The sequence below is a fragment of the Mirounga leonina genome, unplaced genomic scaffold (assembly GCF_011800145.1).
Source record: "Mirounga leonina isolate KUSES-001 unplaced genomic scaffold, KU_Mleo_1.0 Mir_154, whole genome shotgun sequence".
Classification (NCBI taxonomy): domain Eukaryota; kingdom Metazoa; phylum Chordata; class Mammalia; order Carnivora; family Phocidae; genus Mirounga; species Mirounga leonina.
This window is the reverse complement of record NW_023270389.1, coordinates 33,304,567-33,309,542: the sequence shown is the minus strand read 5'-3', so window position 1 is coordinate 33,309,542 and position 4,976 is coordinate 33,304,567.

Here is a 4,976-nt window from a genome sequence, read left to right as displayed (position 1 = left end):
ATTTCGGTGTCCCAGACGGCTGCCCAGTGGGGATAGATGTCCCTTCGTCTAGTTCTGCCTAACTCAGCCTCCCTGCCTTAGGTAAGCCCTTGGGAAAAGAACTGACAAATTAAAGTGAGCGAAAAGCCATTCTCCCATTCATTCCACAGCTACTTTTTGAGCTTTTTGTAAGAGCCTCAGCTACCTGGCCAGCCTTCTGAGACATGGATGGGCTGCCAGTGAGATGTTTTATAATATGAAGTCAGCACTCCACAAGCAAAAGAAAGTCTGCCTTATCTTCCTAAAGAGGGGGCCCCTACCCAAGGTTGAATAAAGCTCCGCATCAACAAACGAAGCAATCAGAGTAATCACTCCGCGGTGATTAATAGCAGTAACTCCTGGGTCTCATACACGGAGCTATAGCTATGTAACTATTTCTAGCTCTGGCTCTGTTCTAATGTCTTTGACCTTCAGTCAATCAGTTTGCTTTCCTGGGACCCACACCGCCTCCCCCACTGAAAGGTTTCCTGAGAAAGGCTTGCCCTGTGAGAAGAACCCACCTCGGACCTGCTTGAGCTTTATCAAGTGACCATGTGGCATTGTGGTCGATCTCCCTAGCTTGGGACTCAGACAGGCCTCCACGGGGAGTCCAGCTCTGGCGTTATCTATGTGATCTTGAGTGGGTTACACTTTTAACTTTTATCATTTCCAGGTTCCTTACCTGGAAAAAAAAATGGGGATAATATTTACCTCATAGCATCCCCAGAAGTATAGCAGGGAGAAAAAAATTGCATGTAAAAATATGACTGCCAAACTTCTTCATTCTAGGGTGGGGCAGGATTCATCTCAGAGATGCTTGGCTCATTTGTTGAGGAAAATGCTTCAGTAAACTTGTGTGGCTAAGAAAAGCAGCTGAGCACCCTCATGTTCACCTGTTTCAGTTTCTTCTCTGACCCCAGATTGAGAATAGCCCAGAATGGACACATTTGTTCAAGAGAGCTGAATGTCTTTGTGTAACAAAGTAATAGGAAACTGCTGTTTCCAGGGAGGGGTGGGGAACAGTAGAGAGATGGAAGAGAAGGTAACTTAGTGGGGAAAAATGGCCGTAGGCAGGGCTCTGGACAACAGGACAGCCCCAGGGAGGGCATGAGGTGAGGGAGGTGGGGAGCGTAGGTGTGGGGACTTCTAGCTGTTGCTTGCTCTAAGTGCTGCTACAGCTACCTTATCTAGCTTCTGACCTCCAGTGAAAGTCTTCCACACAAAACGGCCCCATGTTCTTAGGGTTTTGGGGATAGAAGGAAGGAAGGAAGGTGCTCAGCTTGCTATGAGTAAGAGTGACGGGTCAAGAGAATGGCATTGTCACGAGGCAGATAGAAGAGGTTAAATTCAGCCAGAACAGGAATTCATAAGGAAACGGGATCGTGAGAATGTCAGCCTCGGGCGCCTGGGTGGCTCAGTTGGTTAAGCATCTGCCTTTGGCTCAGGTCATGATCCCAGAGTCTCGGGATCAAGAGCCCCACATCGGGCTCCCTGCTCAGCAGGGAGTCTGCTTCTCCCTCTACCTCTCCCCCCTGTTTATGCCCTCGCTCTCTCTCTCATGCTCTCTTTCTCTCTCAAAGAAATAAATAAAATATTTTTTTAAAATTACTAAAAGATAATGTCAGCCCATCCCCCAAGAATCCTTGAGAATCTTGGGGCGAACACAGACATCCCACAAAATCTGGTATGGGGACTGGGCCTATTTCAAAAACACATGATCCAGGATGGCTGGTAAAAATCAGGTTACATTAGGATTAAGTGAGAGAAGGTACATAAAGCATAATTAGCTCAGAGCCCAGCCCGTGATATGTACTGAATTATGGGTAACTTCTTATTATGATTTAGTGTGCAATTTCCTCTTTTCTTCACCCTTTCGAACTTCAAGGGCTCACAATCTACTTGAAAATGATGATATAGTCATTCATTCATTCTACAAACATTTATCAAATTCCTTCTGTGTATCAGGTAAGTTAAATAATTTCAGGCAGTGGTGGTCATCATAGCTAATGTCACTCAGGGCTCAGGATGGGCCACATACTGTGCTCTGGCTTTACCTGGCTCACCTGGTGTGTTTCATTTGATCTTCACAACACTCCTGGGGAGAAACAGTTGCATTCCCACTTTACAAATGACCAGGCTGAGGCACAGTAAAGTTAAATGACTAGCTCAGACGACACAGCTGGCCCGTGGGGGAGCCAACGTTTGAACACAGGCAGTTGGATTTCAGTGGACTCTTTTTTAAAATTTTTTAAAATATTTTATTTATTTATTTGCAAGAGAGAGAGTGCGCGCACAAGCGGGGGGTGGGGAGGGGCAGAGGAAGAGGGAGAAGCAGACTTGCCACTGAGCAGGGAGCCGGCCAAGGGCCTCGAACCCAGGATCATGACCTGAGCTAAAGGCAGATGCTTATAACTGACTGAGCCACCCGGGCGCCCCATTCAGTGGACTCTTTTAAGCTCCAGGCTTCGCTGTTTTTTTGAATGCAACTACTTGTGTGTGAGTTACGGCCTACAGGAGGGGAGGGATCATCACGGAAGGGTCCTGGGGAGGTAAACCTACAAGCATGGGCAGGATTGTCTTGCTTCCTTTCTCCTCATCTCTCCCACTCCCTTTCTAGTTCTGAGCTCTCAAGATGGGGGTGACATCGGGATCCCAACACATGTGTTCAGAGCTGCTCATCAGCTGGTTTGAGTTCTCCCATTCTGCCTGTGCTCACCAATAGAAAGGGGAAGGAGGAAAAGAAAGAGAAGGAAAAGACCCATTAAAGCAACCAATAGACAATTAGAAGCTCACTATTTTGCCATAATGCAGCACGACAGCGATAAATAAATCAATCACTTGGGGGGTGGGGAATGACTTTCCTATAATCAGCTATTAAAGTCTTGTACCACTAATTAGTCTATTAATTAGAACTGTTCTCGTCCTTCCACATGTTATTGGCCTGCCAAGGCAAAGAAAACTCAGCCCCAGGGGCAGGAGATAAGAGAAGCAAGAAAGACGGAAGTAGCAGATTCAAACAGCTGGGCATGTGTGTGTTTTAAAAGCAGGGCTCTTAGTGCCCCGGGCAAATCCACCTGCTAGTAGGAAAGGAACATTTATCAAAAACCAAAGGGCTGTTGTCTTCGTTGAGCAGAAAAGGAAGAAACGATTTAATCTTTAAAGAGAAAAACCACCATAACGCCACAAGGGGATCTGGGAAGGGCAGTTCCCCTGGGTGTCCCCTGGGGCACTGGACACGGGGAGAAGCGCACACGCTTGGTGCAAAGGCAGCGTTTCAACTGATGGCGTTTCTACCTGGCGCCAGGTGTTGAGGATGCTTTGCAGGGCTCCCAGAGCACAGCCCTCTACACACTGAGGCTGTAGCACACTCAGCTCAGGGAACCGAGACATACTGAGTCCCTACTATGTGCCAGCCACCACCTCTACTCTTTACGTTGGCAACAGCTTGTTGGGTGATTTCACCGGCATTCTTAGGGCGCCCTAGAGTTATTTCTGGGAGTTCTCACAAAGGAGCCCCATAGGGAGCCCTCACAGCTGTGCTCATCAAAACATGGCGGCTCGGCTCTTCCTCTCCTGTTCTCTCAGTGGTCCACGCCCCCTGCCCACCAAGAGCTTGGAAAAGCCTCTCATCACGGAGGCTGACTCGAAAGGCCCAGAAACTCACAAGTCCTTCTCGCTCGAACAGTTCAAACAGCCTCTGAGCTCCACAGCTCTCTCCATGTCCCCAGGAGGGGCACAGCAGGGAGGACTGTGGCCTTCAGACTCCTTCCTTCCCTTTTCCAACGCCTTTGCTCCCCTCCACCCTCCCCTAGTTACCAAACTGACATGCCCGTGCACTCAAATGAAAACTAGCAGACACAGAGTGGGGTGTCGGAGGCAGGTGTCTCCACTAGCTACAGCCCACCAGCAGCTGTTGGGTTATCTTGTTGAATCCTTAGAACAACCGTGTGACAAGCTATTATCAATCCCATTTTGCAGAATGGGGGACCCGTGGCTCAGAGAGGTGAAATCATTCGGCCAGTCTTCCACATGCGGTGACAAAGCACTTAGCAAGAGTTCAGTAAATATTTGCTGACGGACAGAATTGGAAACATGGAGGTAATGGAAGAGCTCCAGTTTGGGGGGACCTCAGAGCTCTCAGGGGTCCAACTATGTGGTAAAAGGGGGCTGTCAAGTGAGATAACCCTCCAAAGTGGCAGAAGAGCCAGAGATAGGGAGTATAGGGTCAGCCTCAAGGTCATTTGCTCCCTACCCCACTCCTTCCTGCCCTAATACCTGTCGTTTCAGAGTTCGCTTTCTACCAACAAGGCATCACCCCTCCCTCCCAAAGAAATGCCTTCAGAAATGGTAAGTGGTGACATTTTCTAGCTGCATGATCCTCGGGATGTCAATATGAATGTGTCCCAACACTGCTTTCTACTTTGGGGGTGGGAGGGAAGGGCAGTGGTGATGTATGCATGGGGAAAGCCTGGGCTTGGGAGCCAGTGACCAGTCTCCGTTCCCTGACGACTAACTGGGTGACCTCAGGCAAATTGCTTTGCATTTGCTATCTTCAGTTTCTTCATACGCAAAATGGGAAATGTCAGCTGCCTACCCCCAAATGTTATTGTGAGGATCAAGTGAAGTAATACAACCCTACTATTATAGAGAGAGAGAGAACTTCACAATTACAAAGTACTTCCATATATATCTCTGGCAACCTTCAGATCCTCAACCCTGAGTATTATTATCCTTATTTTTCAGTTGAGGAACTCAAAGACTCAGAAAGATTGCAATTCACTAAAAACAGTGAGTAGTGCTATTATTCAAAAGCAGGATGCCTGGACCTACCACGCCTCACTTTCAGAGAGCGCAGCACCACTGCATTTGCCCCAGAGTCTCTCATCTGGGGTGTGCGTCACGTTCAAAGCTTTCATTCATTCATTCAATTTCATTTCATTCATTCAATTCGTTTCGTT